This window comes from Doryrhamphus excisus, chromosome 2 (genome assembly GCF_030265055.1).
Source record: "Doryrhamphus excisus isolate RoL2022-K1 chromosome 2, RoL_Dexc_1.0, whole genome shotgun sequence".
NCBI lineage: Eukaryota > Metazoa > Chordata > Actinopteri > Syngnathiformes > Syngnathidae > Doryrhamphus > Doryrhamphus excisus.
In genome coordinates, this window is record NC_080467.1 from 22,687,331 (window position 1) to 22,702,048 (window position 14,718).

Genomic DNA, 14,718 nt, shown 5'->3' on the forward strand with positions numbered 1-14,718 from the left:
CTGAGTGTCAAGAGTTCAAGTCCCTTCAGAGATCAAGCACAAGTCCTTGTTCCTATTTGTCACCTTAACTTTTTTTGTAAAAGAAGGACTTGAATGGCCATGTTTCCACCCAGTTTCGAACTGGGGACCTTTTGCGTGTTAGGCAAACGTGATAACCGCTACACTATGGAAACCTGAAGGACGGGGGTTTTAAGGGGACTGAGCTCAATTTTATTCCACACATTAAAAATGTTACAAAAACAGGATTTTATTTTTCATTTAAAGAATACAGCCAGAGTCCGCCCGTTCCTCTCTCGGGCAAATAGAGAGATGCTGATGCATGCTTTTATTTCCAGTCGTATTGACTATTGCAATGCCCTGCTTTCTGGTCTTCCTAAAAGAAACATCACAAGTCTACAACTTTTACAGAACAACTTTTGCTGCACGTGTGCTGACGAGGACCAGAAGGCAGGCGCATATTACACCGCTTCTAAAATCACTGCATTGGCTCCCTGTATGTTTCAGGATCCATTTGAAGGTTCTCTTAATGGTTTTTAAATGCCTTGGGGGTTGTGGGCCTTCTTATTTTTTCTGAATTTCTTTTACGTTATGAACCCTCGCGGTCCATCAGGTCCTCCAACACCGACCTGTTATGTATTCCCAGCCCATCAGTCATCCGGGAAATATGGATTGTGTGTCCAAACTGGGGATGGATGCTCGTGTACACACCTTCAGACATCAAGCACATATCCTTGTTCCCATTTGTCATCTTGATTTTTTTGTAAAAGGAGGTCTTGGAAGGCCATGTTTCCACCCAGTTCCGAACTGGGGACCTTTTGCGTGTGAGGCAAACGTGATAACCACTACACTATGGAAACCTGAAGGACGGGGCTTTTAAGGGGACTGGTGAAGTCACAGAGCAGTTGCCAAACAATGAAACACGACGATGTGTCCAAAGTGGGGGCAGATTGACAATTGTCCAAATGGACAAAGATTTCTCCTTTGTAGGGAAAATTGTTCCAGAAATAATGGGCTTTTCTTCAACAAAACAAGACATCACAATCGCGGCTTGAAAGAAACACCTTAGCCACCCTCGGGGTCACTTTGATATCTTGGTGGACTCAACTTGTGCCCTTGGAGTCAATGGTTTGTAACCTCCTCTAACATTGTCTGGATGGCTGGATGTCTGGCCTTTTGAAGAATGAAGCTAAGGTCCTTTCAGCCAGCCAATAAGCCTTTTCAAACTATTTGCCAAGTCACAACATAAACAGGGATTTTTCTGAAAACCGGTCTTGAACCAGGGACCTTTAGAACTTCAGTCTAACGTTCTCCTAAGTGAGTATTTCAGCTTCTAAGGTGGTGTTCTGCTTTTTCAGTCGTGGGTAAAAGTGGGGGCAGGGTGAAACTGTGTCTGTGCCACGTGTGTTGCTGTGTACCTGGTCCAGTGTGTTCTCAACTTGGGTTGGAATGTCCCCATGCCGGTAACGGGTGGGGAATAAGTCAGTTGATGAGGATAAGAGCTACAGAAAATCGGAAGGATTTCACTGGTTGAAGTCTCCAGCTACCATAAAAACGGTCATGGGCCACAAGCCTGTTCTGAATTCCGCTTTGGCCAATCGACACTACATCAACTCAGCAGCAGTCCTTGTTAGTATAGTGGCCAGTATCTCCGCCTGTCACATGGAAGATTACGCGGTTCGATTCCCAGACGTGGAGTTCCTGTTTTGTGTGTCACGTTGAACCTTGAGCAGGGTTGCGGTTGCAACAACCAGTCCGGGAGAACAAGACCTCTATTCATCTTCTTCTCCAAGTGCTCAGCTGTGTTGTACAATCTGACAGTCCTTTGCTACCAAATCATTCCAGTCGTGGACAATGGAGCTGACAAGGAAAATGACAGCTGTGGGATTTCAACCAGTGGCTCCTGAGCGAAAGGAGCCTTAATCTGGTGCTTCAGACCACTCATCCACCCAACCCAAAACGGTGCCCTGATCAGGAAAAAACTGTGATCTTGTGAGGTTCGCTGACAACGGAGGACACTGAAATGGAGCCGCACAAAGGAGGGTACCTGCACTGTTTACGTGTCCGTCGACCAGGTAGACCGGGATTCGATTGGCGGACTTGGAATTGTTTTCATGTGCAGTGACAGCAGTTCACAGACAGCGCTGAAAGATGACCCGAACCGTTCGGCCGAGGACCAAGACAAATCCTATCTCCAGTCAAAACCTAACCAAATGTCAGTTCCCTGACCGGGAATCGAACAACGGCCACGGTGGTGAGAGCACCAAGTCCCAGCCACTAGACAACCAGGGACTGCATCGTGTCTGCACTCTGAAAGGCAGAGACTGTGTCGCTTTGACGTACTCCAGCAAAGGAACCAAAATAGTTCTGAGACTGGACCTTCTCTGCCAACACTGCATCAGCAGGGGAATTAGCTCAAATGGTAGAGCGCTCGCTTAGCATGTGAGAGGTAGCGGGATCAACGCCCGCATTCTCCATAAACTCCTTTGTTTTTGATGAAATGTTCCCAAGTAGCGAATACTAATCCGGGCCCCAATCCCGATATCTAGGCCAAATACAGCCATAGGTATCACCCTAAACTGGATTCAGAGTCCAGAGTGCTAACCATTACACCATGGAACCCTTTGTTTTGGATGTGACTGGCACCTTCTGGCGTAACAATGGAGGCTTTGCAAACCAGGACAACAACCTTACTCTCTGATGAGCGCAAAGTATTTTCGGGTACAATCCAGGGGTCTTGTGCTCTCATGGAAATGGCTGTTCTTTTCCAACAGGAGTTGAGATGAAACGTATTCAAATAGACACTCAAATGATCACTCAATCAGAATTACTCCGTTTGCCAATTTCAGACTGCGTGACAAAGACTCAAGTCCAACTCCATTGACAGGGAAGCGGAGGTCCTTCAGACAAGACGGTATTGCCATTCTTTGCCGGCAGACATAACACAAGAAACAGCTTGTCCTTCGAGCCGGACTTGAACCAGCGACCTAAGGATGCCAGCTTGAACCACTACAGTCCTCCGCTCTTCCAACTGAGCTATCGAAGGTCTTGTTGCTTTGGTGCGAATGAGTACAGCCAAGCGTTTGACAGCGTCTTCACTGTGTACTGCTTTCCTTTCCTTTCCTGAGACGCCGGATCCAGAATCTCTTCGAAGCCGTCCGGAAGTCCTTCTCCATGGCTTCTCCAAACTCCTCCCATGTCAGAGTTTTTGGCTCAGCGAATGCCAAAGCCGCCGACCGCTTGGCCTGTCGGTTCCTGTCAGCTGAAGTCCCATGAGCCAAAAAGGCCCAATAGAACTCCTTCAGCTTGACGGCATCCCTCACCAATGGTATCCACCAACGGGTTCTAGGATTACCGCCACGACAGGCCCTGACCACCTTAGGGCCACTGCCGTCTCGACAATGGAGGCACAGAACATCCCTGCCTCCCTCTGGATCTTGCAGGTCACTGGGAAGATATTCGGCTCGAAGGACCATTTGGTCCCGAACATGAAACTTTTGATCTGAGTGTCCCGGATTCAAGTCCCTGTTCAGGTGACCAGGTCTGAGGTCCTCTGTCACTCTGTCAGAAGTGGGATTTGAACCCACGCCTCATTAGAGACTGCAACCTGAATGCAGCGCCTTCGACCGCTCGGCCATCCTGACCCTCCAGGTCTCGCTCCTTCTGTTCCCTGAGAAACTAGGTCAGCTGTGGAATTGATCAAACATCAGGATGGCCACATCAATAAAAACAGAACAAAAAATTATATCTAGAGCAGCAAAAGGCCTGATTAGCTCAGTCGGTAGAGCATGAGACTCTTAATCTCATGGTCGTGGGTTCGAGCCCCATATTGGGCGATTCAGCACTTTTATTGATACATCTGAAAGATATCTTTCCTGTTGAAAACTGTTCAACATGCAGAAAACATTTCATTCCAAATACACAAAAACAAGTCTTTTGACCAAAGGCCTGGGGGCTCACTTCGTAGGGCATCAGACTTTAAATCTGAGTGTCAAGAGTTCAAGTCCCTTCAGAGATCAAGCACAAGTCCTTGTTCCTATTTGTCACCTTAACTTTTTTTGTAAAAGAAGGACTTGAATGGCCATGTTTCCACCCAGTTTCGAACTGGGGACCTTTTGCGTGTTAGGCAAACGTGATAACCGCTACACTATGGAAACCTGAAGGACGGGGGTTTTAAGGGGACTGAGCTCAATTTTATTCCACACATTCAAAATGTTACAAAAACAGGATTTTATTTTTCATTTAAAGAATACAGCCAGAGTCCGCCCGTTCCTCTCTCGGGCAAATAGAGAGATGCTGATGCATGCTTTTATTTCCAGTCGTATTGACTATTGCAATGCCCTGCTTTCTGGTCTTCCTAAAAGAAACATCACAAGTCTACAACTTTTACAGAACAACTTTTGCTGCACGTGTGCTGACGAGGACCAGAAGGCAGGCGCATATTACACCGCTTCTAAAATCACTGCATTGGCTCCCTGTATGTTTCAGGATCCATTTGAAGGTTCTCTTAATGGTTTTTAAATGCCTTGGGGGTTGTGGGCCTTCTTATTTTTTCTGAATTTCTTTTACGTTATGAACCCTCGCGGTCCATCAGGTCCTCCAACACCGACCTGTTATGTATTCCCAGCCCATCAGTCATCCGGGAAATATGGATTGTGTGTCCAAACTGGGGATGGATGCTCGTGTACACACCTTCAGACATCAAGCACATATCCTTGTTCCCATTTGTCATCTTGATTTTTTTGTAAAAGGAGGTCTTGGAAGGCCATGTTTCCACCCAGTTCCGAACTGGGGACCTTTTGCGTGTGAGGCAAACGTGATAACCACTACACTATGGAAACCTGAAGGACGGGGCTTTTAAGGGGACTGGTGAAGTCACAGAGCAGTTGCCAAACAATGAAACACGACGATGTGTCCAAAGTGGGGGCAGATTGACAATTGTCCAAATGGACAAAGATTTCTCCTTTGTAGGGAAAATTGTTCCAGAAATAATGGGCTTTTCTTCAACAAAACAAGACATCACAATCGCGGCTTGAAAGAAACACCTTAGCCACCCTCGGGGTCACTTTGATATCTTGGTGGACTCAACTTGTGCCCTTGGAGTCAATGGTTTGTAACCTCCTCTAACATTGTCTGGATGGCTGGATGTCTGGCCTTTTGAAGAATGAAGCTAAGGTCCTTTCAGCCAGCCAATAAGCCTTTTCAAACTATTTGCCAAGTCACAACATAAACAGGGATTTTTCTGAAAACCGGTCTTGAACCAGGGACCTTTAGAACTTCAGTCTAACGTTCTCCTAAGTGAGTATTTCAGCTTCTAAGGTGGTGTTCTGCTTTTTCAGTCGTGGGTAAAAGTGGGGGCAGGGTGAAACTGTGTCTGTGCCACGTGTGTTGCTGTGTACCTGGTCCAGTGTGTTCTCAACTTGGGTTGGAATGTCCCCATGCCGGTAACGGGTGGGGAATAAGTCAGTTGATGAGGATAAGAGCTACAGAAAATCGGAAGGATTTCACTGGTTGAAGTCTCCAGCTACCATAAAAACGGTCATGGGCCACAAGCCTGTTCTGAATTCCGCTTTGGCCAATCGACACTACATCAACTCAGCAGCAGTCCTTGTTAGTATAGTGGCCAGTATCTCCGCCTGTCACATGGAAGATTACGCGGTTCGATTCCCAGACGTGGAGTTCCTGTTTTGTGTGTCACGTTGAACCTTGAGCAGGGTTGCGGTTGCAACAACCAGTCCGGGAGAACAAGACCTCTATTCATCTTCTTCTCCAAGTGCTCAGCTGTGTTGTACAATCTGACAGTCCTTTGCTACCAAATCATTCCAGTCGTGGACAATGGAGCTGACAAGGAAAATGACAGCTGTGGGATTTCAACCAGTGGCTCCTGAGCGAAAGGAGCCTTAATCTGGTGCTTCAGACCACTCATCCACCCAACCCAAAACGGTGCCCTGATCAGGAAAAAACTGTGATCTTGTGAGGTTCGCTGACAACGGAGGACACTGAAATGGAGCCGCACAAAGGAGGGTACCTGCACTGTTTACGTGTCCGTCGACCAGGTAGACCGGGATTCGATTGGCGGACTTGGAATTGTTTTCATGTGCAGTGACAGCAGTTCACAGACAGCGCTGAAAGATGACCCGAACCGTTCGGCCGAGGACCAAGACAAATCCTATCTCCAGTCAAAACCTAACCAAATGTCAGTTCCCTGACCGGGAATCGAACAACGGCCGCGGTGGTGAGAGCACCAAGTCCCAGCCACTAGACAACCAGGGACTGCATCGTGTCTGCACTCTGAAAGGCAGAGACTGTGTCGCTTTGACGTACTCCAGCAAAGGAACCAAAATAGTTCTGAGACTGGACCTTCTCTGCCAACACTGCATCAGCAGGGGAATTAGCTCAAATGGTAGAGCGCTCGCTTAGCATGTGAGAGGTAGCGGGATCAACGCCCGCATTCTCCATAAACTCCTTTGTTTTTTGATGAAATGTTCCCAAGTAGCGAATACTAATCCGGGCCCCAATCCCGATATCTAGGCCAAATACAGCCATAGGTATCACCCTAAACTGGATTCAGAGTCCAGAGTGCTAACCATTACACCATGGAACCCTTTGTTTTGGATGTGACTGGCACCTTCTGGCGTAACAATGGAGGCTTTGCAAACCAGGACAACAACCTTACTCTCTGATGAGCGCAAAGTATTTTCGGGTACAATCCAGGGGTCTTGTGCTCTCATGGAAATGGCTGTTCTTTTCCAACAGGAGTTGAGATGAAACGTATTCAAATAGACACTCAAATGATCACTCAATCAGAATTACTCCGTTTGCCAATTTCAGACTGCGTGACAAAGACTCAAGTCCAACTCCATTGACAGGGAAGCGGAGGTCCTTCAGACAAGACGGTATTGCCATTCTTTGCCGGCAGACATAACACAAGAAACAGCTTGTCCTTCGAGCCGGACTTGAACCAGCGACCTAAGGATGCCAGCTTGAACCACTACAGTCCTCCGCTCTTCCAACTGAGCTATCGAAGGTCTTGTTGCTTTGGTGCGAATGAGTACAGCCAAGCGTTTGACAGCGTCTTCACTGTGTACTGCTTTCCTTTCCTGAGACGCCGGATCCAGAATCTCTTCGAAGCCGTCCGGAAGTCCTTCTCCATGGCTTCTCCAAACTCCTCCCATGTCAGAGTTTTTGGCTCAGCGAATGCCAAAGCCGCCGACCGCTTGGCCTGTCGGTTCCTGTCAGCTGAAGTCCCATGAGCCAAAAAGGCCCAATAGGATGCTTGACGGCATCCCTCACCAATGGTATCCACCAACGGGTTCTAGGATTACCGCCACGACAGGCCCTGACCACCTTAGGGCCACTGCCGCCTCGACAATGGAGGCACAGAACATCCCTGCCTCCCTCTGGATCTTGCAGGTCACTGGGAAGATATTCGGCTCGAAGGACCATTTGGTCCCGAACATGAAACTTTTGATCTGAGTGTCCCGGATTCAAGTCCCTGTTCAGGTGACCAGGTCTGAGGTCCTCTTGCAAACGCCTCCTTTGCCCTCAGAATACAAGGACAACAGGACAATACCTTGGTACTTTATGGAAACTACACGAGGAGCCGGGCTTTTAACTGGAACTGGAAAGACTTGCGGCCCCGCACTGTCAGAAGTGGGATTTGAACCCACGCCTCATTAGAGACTGCAACCTGAATGCAGCGCCTTCGACCGCTCGGCCATCCTGACCCTCCAGGTCTCGCTCCTTCTGTTCCCTGAGAAACTAGGTCAGCTGTGGAATTGATCAAACATCAGGATGGCCACATCAATAAAAACAGAACAAAAAATGATATCTAGAGCAGCAAAAGGCCTGATTAGCTCAGTCGGTAGAGCATGAGACTCTTAATCTCATGGTCGTGGGTTCGAGCCCCATATTGGGCGATTCAGCACTTTTATTGATACATCTGAAAGATATCTTTCCTGTTGAAAACTGTTCAACATGCAGAAAACATTTCATTCCAAATACACAAAAACAAGTCTTTTGACCAAAGGCCTGGGGGCTCACTTCGTAGGGCATCAGACTTTAAATCCGAGTGTCAAGAGTTCAAGTCCCTTCAGAGATCAAGCACAAGTCCTTGTTCCTATTTGTCACCTTAACTTTTTTTGTAAAAGAAGGACTTGAATGGCCATGTTTCCACCCAGTTTCGAACTGGGGACCTTTTGCGTGTTAGGCAAACGTGATAACCGCTACACTATGGAAACCTGAAGGACGGGGCTTTTAAGGGGACTGAGCTCAATTTTATTCCACACATTAAAAATGTTACAAAAACAGGATTTTATTTTTCATTTAAAGAATACAGCCAGAGTCCGCCCATTCCTCTCTCGGGCAAATAGAGAGATGCTGATGCATGCTTTTATTTCCAGTCGTATTGACTATTGCAATGCCCTGCTTTCTGGTCTTCCTAAAAGAAACATCACAAGTCTACAACTTTTACAGAACAACTTTTGCTGCACGTGTGCTGACGAGGACCAGAAGGCAGGCGCATATTACACCGCTTCTAAAATCACTGCATTGGCTCCCTGTATGTTTCAGGATCCATTTGAAGGTTCTCTTAATGGTTTTTAAATGCCTTGGGGGTTGTGGGCCTTCTTATTTTTTCTGAATTTCTTTTACGTTATGAACCCTCGCGGTCCATCAGGTCCTCCAACACCGACCTGTTATGTATTCCCAGCCCATCAGTCATCCGGGAAATATGGATTGTGTGTCCAAACTGGGGATGGATGCTCGTGTACACACCTTCAGACATCAAGCACATATCCTTGTTCCCATTTGTCATCTTGATTTTTTTGTAAAAGGAGGTCTTGGAAGGCCATGTTTCCACCCAGTTCCGAACTGGTGACCTTTTGCGTGTGAGGCAAACGTGATAACCACTACACTATGGAAACCTGAAGGACGGGGCTTTTAAGGGGACTGGTGAAGTCACAGAGCAGTTGCCAAACAATGAAACACGACGATGTGTCCAAAGTGGGGGCAGATTGACAATTGTCCAAATGGACAAAGATTTCTCCTTTGTAGGGAAAATTGTTCCAGAAATAATGGACTTTTCTTCAACAAAACAAGACATCACAATCGCGGCTTGAAAGAAACACCTTAGCCACCCTCGGGGTCACTTTGATATCTTGGTGGACTCAACTTGTGCCCTTGGAGTCAATGGTTTGTAACCTCCTCTAACATTGTCTGGATGGCTGGATGTCTGGCCTTTTGAAGAATGAAGCTAAGGTCCTTTCAGCCAGCCAATAAGCCTTTTCAAACTATTTGCCAAGTCACAACATAAACAGGGATTTTTCTGAAAACCGGTCTTGAACCAGGGACCTTTAGAACTTCAGCCTAACGTTCTCCTAAGTGAGTATTTCAGCTTCTAAGGTGGTGTTCTGCTTTTTCAGTCGTGGGTAAAAGTGGGGGCAGGGTGAAACTGTGTCTGTGCCACGTGTGTTGCTGTGTACCTGGTCCAGTGTGTTCTCAACTTGGGTTGGAATGTCCCCATGCCGGTAACGGGTGGGGAATACAGTCAGTTGATGAGGATAAGAGCTACAGAAAATCGGAAGGATTTCACTGGTTGAAGTCTCCAGCTACCATAAAAACGGTCATGGGCCACAAGCCTGTTCTGAATTCCGCTTTGGCCAATCGACACTACATCAACTCAGCAGCAGTCCTTGTTAGTATAGTGGCCAGTATCTCCGCCTGTCACATGGAAGATTACGCGGTTCGATTCCCAGACGTGGAGTTCCTGTTTTGTGTGTCACGTTGAACCTTGAGCAGGGTTGCGGTTGCAACAACCAGTCCGGGAGAACAAGACCTCTATTCATCTTCTTCTCCAAGTGCTCAGCTGTGTTGTACAATCTGACAGTCCTTTGCTACCAAATCATTCCAGTCGTGGACAATGGAGCTGACAAGGAAAATGACAGCTGTGGGATTTCAACCAGTGGCTCCTGAGCGAAAGGAGCCTTAATCTGGTGCTTAAGACCACTCATCCACCCAACCCAAAATGGTGCCCTGATCAGGAAAAAACTGTGACCTTGTGAGGTTCGCTGACAACGGAGGACACTGAAATGGAGCCGCACAAAGGAGGGTACCTGCACTGTTTACGTGTCCGTCGACCAGGTAGACCGGGATTCGATTGGCGGACTTGGAATTGTTTTCATGTGCAGTGACAGCAGTTCACAGACAGCGCTGAAAGATGACCCGAACCGTTCGGCCGAGGACCAAGACAAATCCTATCTCCAGTCAAAACCTAACCAAATGTCAGTTCCCTGACCGGGAATCGAACAACGGCCACGGTGGTGAGAGCACCAAGTCCCAGCCACTAGACAACCAGGGACTGCATCGTGTCTGCACTCTGAAAGGCAGAGACTGTGTCGCTTTGACGTACTCCAGCAAAGGAACCAAAATAGTTCTGAGACTGGACCTTCTCTGCCAACACTGCATCAGCAGGGGAATTAGCTCAAATGGTAGAGCGCTCGCTTAGCATGTGAGAGGTAGCGGGATCAACGCCCGCATTCTCCATAAACTCCTTTGTTTTTTGATGAAATGTTCCCAAGTAGCGAATACTAATCCGGGCCCCAATCCCGATATCTAGGCCAAATACAGCCATAGGTATCACCCTAAACTGGATTCAGAGTCCAGAGTGCTAACCATGGAACCCTTTGTTTTGGATGTGACTGGCACCTTCTGGCGTAACAATGGAGGCTTTGCAAACCAGGACAACAACCTTACTCTCTGATGAGCGCAAAGTATTTTCGGGTACAATCCAGGGGTCTTGTGCTCTCATGGAAATGGCTGTTCTTTTCCAACAGGAGTTGAGATGAAACGTATTCAAATAGACACTCAAATGATCACTCAATCAGAATTACTCCGTTTGCCAATTTCAGACTGCGTGACAAAGACTCAAGTCCAACTCCATTGACAGGGAAGCGGAGGTCCTTCAGACAAGACGGTATTGCCATTCTTTGCCGGCAGACATAACACAAGAAACAGCTTGTCCTTCGAGCCGGACTTGAACCAGCGACCTAAGGATGCCAGCTTGAACCACTACAGTCCTCCGCTCTTCCAACTGAGCTATCGAAGGTCTTGTTGCTTTGGTGCGAATGAGTACAGCCAAGCGTTTGACAGCGTCTTCACTGTGTACTGCTTTCCTTTCCTGAGACGCCGGATCCAGAATCTCTTCGAAGCCGTCCGGAAGTCCTTCTCCATGGCTTCTCCAAACTCCTCCCATGTCAGAGTTTTTGGCTCAGCGAATGCCAAAGCCGCCGACCGCTTGGCCTGTCGGTTCCTGTCAGCTGAAGTCCCATGAGCCAAAAAGGCCCAATAGAACTCCTTCAGCTTGATGGCATCCCTCACCAATGGTATCCACCAACGGGTTCTAGGATTACCGCCACGACAGGCCCTGACCACCTTAGGGCCACTGCCGCCTCGACAATGGAGGCACAGAACATCCCTGCCTCTTGCAGGTCACTGGGAAGATATTCGGCTCGAAGGACCATTTGGTCCCGAACATGAAACTTTTGATCTGTGTGTGTCCCGGATTCAAGTCCCTGTTCAGGTGACCAGGTCTGAGGTCCTCTTGCAAACGCCTCCTTTGCCCTCAGAATACAAGGACAACAGGACAATACCTTGGTACTTTATGGAAACTACACGAGGAGCCGGGCTTTTAACTGGAACTGGAAAGACTTGCGGCCCCGCACTGTCAGAAGTGGGATTTGAACCCACGCCTCATTAGACACTGCAACCTGAATGCAGCACCTTCGACCGCTCGGCCATCCTGACCCTCCAGGTCTCGCTCCTTCTGTTCCCTGAGAAACTAGGTCAGCTGTGGAATTGATCAAACATCAGGATGGCCACATCAATAAAAACAGAACAAAAAATGATATCTAGAGCAGCAAAAGGCCTGATTAGCTCAGTCGGTAGAGCATGAGACTCTTAATCTCATGGTCGTGGGTTCGAGCCCCATATTGGGCGATTCAGCACTTTTATTGATACATCTGAAAGATATCTTTCCTGTTGAAAACTGTTCAACATGCAGAAAACATTTCATTCCAAATACACAAAAACAAGTCTTTTGACCAAAGGCCTGGGGGCTCACTTCGTAGGGCATCAGACTTTAAATCTGAGTGTCAAGAGTTCAAGTCCCTTCAGAGATCAAGCACAAGTCCTTGTTCCTATTTGTCACCTTAACTTTTTTTTGTAAAAGAAGGACTTGAATGGCCATGTTTCCACCCAGTTTCGAACTGGGGACCTTTTGCGTGTTAGGCAAACGTGATAACCGCTACACTATGGAAACCTGAAGGACGGGGCTTTTAAGGGGACTGAGCTCAATTTTATTCCACACATTAAAAATGTTACAAAAACAGGATTTTATTTTTCATTTAAAGAATACAGCCAGAGTCCGCCCGTTCCTCTCTCGGGCAAATAGAGAGATGCTGATGCATGCTTTTATTTCCAGTCGTATTGACTATTGCAATGCCCTGCTTTCTGGTCTTCCTAAAAGAAACATCACAAGTCTACAACTTTTACAGAACAACTTTTGCTGCACGTGTGCTGACGAGGACCAGAAGGCAGGCGCATATTACACCGCTTCTAAAATCACTGCATTGGCTCCCTGTATGTTTCAGGATCCATTTGAAGGTTCTCTTAATGGTTTTTAAATGCCTTGGGGGTTGTGGGCCTTCTTATTTTTTCTGAATTTCTTTTACGTTATGAACCCTCGCGGTCCATCAGGTCCTCCAACACCGACCTGTTATGTATTCCCAGCCCATCAGTCATCCGGGAAATATGGATTGTGTGTCCAAACTGGGGATGGATGCTCGTGTACACACCTTCAGACATCAAGCACATATCCTTGTTCCCATTTGTCATCTTGATTTTTTTGTAAAAGGAGGTCTTGGAAGGCCATGTTTCCACCCAGTTCCGAACTGGGGACCTTTTGCGTGTGAGGCAAACGTGATAACCACTACACTATGGAAACCTGAAGGACGGGGCTTTTAAGGGGACTGGTGAAGTCACAGAGCAGTTGCCAAACAATGAAACACGACGATGTGTCCAAAGTGGGGGCAGATTGACAATTGTCCAAATGGACAAAGATTTCTCCTTTGTAGGGAAAATTGTTCCAGAAATAATGGGCTTTTCTTCAACAAAACAAGACATCACAATCGCGGCTTGAAAGAAACACCTTAGCCACCCTCGGGGTCACTTTGATATCTTGGTGGACTCAACTTGTGCCCTTGGAGTCAATGGTTTGTAACCTCCTCTAACATTGTCTGGATGGCTGGATGTCTGGCCTTTTGAAGAATGAAGCTAAGGTCCTTTCAGCCAGCCAATAAGCCTTTTCAAACTATTTGCCAAGTCACAACATAAACAGGGATTTTTCTGAAAACCGGTCTTGAACCAGGGACCTTTAGAACTTCAGTCTAACGTTCTCCTAAGTGAGTATTTCAGCTTCTAAGGTGGTGTTCTGCTTTTTCAGTCGTGGGTAAAAGTGGGGGCAGGGTGAAACTGTGTCTGTGCCACGTGTGTTGCTGTGTACCTGGTCCAGTGTGTTCTCAACTTGGGTTGGAATGTCCCCATGCCGGTAACGGGTGGGGAATACAGTCAGTTGATGAGGATAAGAGCTACAGAAAATCGGAAGGATTTCACTGGTTGAAGTCTCCAGCTACCATAAAAACGGTCATGGGCCACAAGCCTGTTCTGAATTCCGCTTTGGCCAATCGACACTACATCAACTCAGCAGCAGTCCTTGTTAGTATAGTGGCCAGTATCTCCGCCTGTCACATGGAAGATTACGCGGTTCGATTCCCAGACGTGGAGTTCCTGTTTTGTGTGTCACGTTGAACCTTGAGCAGGGTTGCGGTTGCAACAACCAGTCCGGGAGAACAAGACCTCTATTCATCTTCTTCTCCAAGTGCTCAGCTGTGTTGTACAATCTGACAGTCCTTTGCTACCAAATCATTCCAGTCGTGGATAATGGAGCTGACAAGGAAAATGACAGCTGTGGGATTTCAACCAGTGGCTCCTGAGCGAAAGGAGCCTTAATCTGGTGCTTAAGACCACTCATCCACCCAACCCAAAATGGTGCCCTGATCAGGAAAAAACTGTGACCTTGTGAGGTTCGCTGACAACGGAGGACACTGAAATGGAGCCGCACAAAGGAGGGTACCTGCACTGTTTACGTGTCCGTCGACCAGGTAGACCGGGATTCGATTGGCGGACTTGGAATTGTTTTCATGTGCAGTGACAGCAGTTCACAGACAGCGCTGAAAGATGACCCGAACCGTTCGGCCGAGGACCAAGACAAATCCTATCTCCAGTCAAAACCTAACCAAATGTCAGTTCCCTGACCGGGAATCGAACAACGGCCACGGTGGTGAGAGCACCAAGTCCCAGCCACTAGACAACCAGGGACTGCATCGTGTCTGCACTCTGAAAGGCAGAGACTGTGTCGCTTTGACGTACTCCAGCAAAGGAACCAAAATAGTTCTGAGACTGGACCTTCTCTGCCAACACTGCATCAGCAGGGGAATTAGCTCAAATGGTAGAGCGCTCGCTTAGCATGTGAGAGGTAGCGGGATCAACGCCCGCATTCTCCATAAACTCCTTTGTTTTTTGATGAAATGTTCCCAAGTAGCGAATACTAATCCGGGCCCCAATCCCGATATCTAGGCCAAATACAGCCATAGGTATCACCCTAAA

At 47.6% G+C, this 14,718-nt stretch overlaps 16 non-coding genes across 16 annotated transcripts; 3 read left to right on the forward strand and 13 right to left on the reverse strand.

The window, feature by feature from the left end:
• Positions 1-100: 100 nt before the first annotated feature.
• trnav-aac (transfer RNA valine (anticodon AAC)) lies at positions 101-173 on the reverse strand. Its single transcript has one exon. It is a non-coding gene; the product is annotated as a tRNA-Val (tRNA).
• Positions 174-784: 611 nt separating this feature from the next.
• trnav-cac (transfer RNA valine (anticodon CAC)) lies at positions 785-857 on the reverse strand. Its single transcript has one exon. It is a non-coding gene; the product is annotated as a tRNA-Val (tRNA).
• A 2,099-nt stretch (positions 858-2,956) lies between these two features.
• trnay-gua (transfer RNA tyrosine (anticodon GUA)) lies at positions 2,957-3,043 on the reverse strand. Its single transcript is given in 2 exon segments — positions 2,957-2,992; positions 3,007-3,043. It is a non-coding gene; the product is annotated as a tRNA-Tyr (tRNA).
• Positions 3,044-3,559: 516 nt separating this feature from the next.
• trnal-cag (transfer RNA leucine (anticodon CAG)) lies at positions 3,560-3,641 on the reverse strand. Its single transcript has one exon. It is a non-coding gene; the product is annotated as a tRNA-Leu (tRNA).
• A 119-nt stretch (positions 3,642-3,760) lies between these two features.
• Positions 3,761-3,833, forward strand: trnak-cuu (transfer RNA lysine (anticodon CUU)). The gene has a single exon. It is a non-coding gene; the product is annotated as a tRNA-Lys (tRNA).
• A 248-nt stretch (positions 3,834-4,081) lies between these two features.
• On the reverse strand, positions 4,082-4,154 carry trnav-aac (transfer RNA valine (anticodon AAC)). Its single transcript has one exon. It is a non-coding gene; the product is annotated as a tRNA-Val (tRNA).
• A 611-nt stretch (positions 4,155-4,765) lies between these two features.
• On the reverse strand, positions 4,766-4,838 carry trnav-cac (transfer RNA valine (anticodon CAC)). The gene has a single exon. It is a non-coding gene; the product is annotated as a tRNA-Val (tRNA).
• A 2,100-nt stretch (positions 4,839-6,938) lies between these two features.
• trnay-gua (transfer RNA tyrosine (anticodon GUA)) lies at positions 6,939-7,025 on the reverse strand. The gene is given in 2 exon segments: positions 6,939-6,974; positions 6,989-7,025. It is a non-coding gene; the product is annotated as a tRNA-Tyr (tRNA).
• A 617-nt stretch (positions 7,026-7,642) lies between these two features.
• trnal-cag (transfer RNA leucine (anticodon CAG)) lies at positions 7,643-7,724 on the reverse strand. Its single transcript has one exon. It is a non-coding gene; the product is annotated as a tRNA-Leu (tRNA).
• A 119-nt stretch (positions 7,725-7,843) lies between these two features.
• trnak-cuu (transfer RNA lysine (anticodon CUU)) lies at positions 7,844-7,916 on the forward strand. The gene has a single exon. It is a non-coding gene; the product is annotated as a tRNA-Lys (tRNA).
• Positions 7,917-8,164: 248 nt separating this feature from the next.
• Positions 8,165-8,237, reverse strand: trnav-aac (transfer RNA valine (anticodon AAC)). The gene has a single exon. It is a non-coding gene; the product is annotated as a tRNA-Val (tRNA).
• Positions 8,238-11,014: 2,777 nt separating this feature from the next.
• On the reverse strand, positions 11,015-11,101 carry trnay-gua (transfer RNA tyrosine (anticodon GUA)). Its single transcript is given in 2 exon segments — positions 11,015-11,050; positions 11,065-11,101. It is a non-coding gene; the product is annotated as a tRNA-Tyr (tRNA).
• A 616-nt stretch (positions 11,102-11,717) lies between these two features.
• Positions 11,718-11,799, reverse strand: trnal-cag (transfer RNA leucine (anticodon CAG)). Its single transcript has one exon. It is a non-coding gene; the product is annotated as a tRNA-Leu (tRNA).
• A 119-nt stretch (positions 11,800-11,918) lies between these two features.
• trnak-cuu (transfer RNA lysine (anticodon CUU)) lies at positions 11,919-11,991 on the forward strand. The gene has a single exon. It is a non-coding gene; the product is annotated as a tRNA-Lys (tRNA).
• Positions 11,992-12,240: 249 nt separating this feature from the next.
• On the reverse strand, positions 12,241-12,313 carry trnav-aac (transfer RNA valine (anticodon AAC)). Its single transcript has one exon. It is a non-coding gene; the product is annotated as a tRNA-Val (tRNA).
• Positions 12,314-12,924: 611 nt separating this feature from the next.
• Positions 12,925-12,997, reverse strand: trnav-cac (transfer RNA valine (anticodon CAC)). Its single transcript has one exon. It is a non-coding gene; the product is annotated as a tRNA-Val (tRNA).
• Between the last annotated feature and the right edge of the window lie 1,721 nt (positions 12,998-14,718).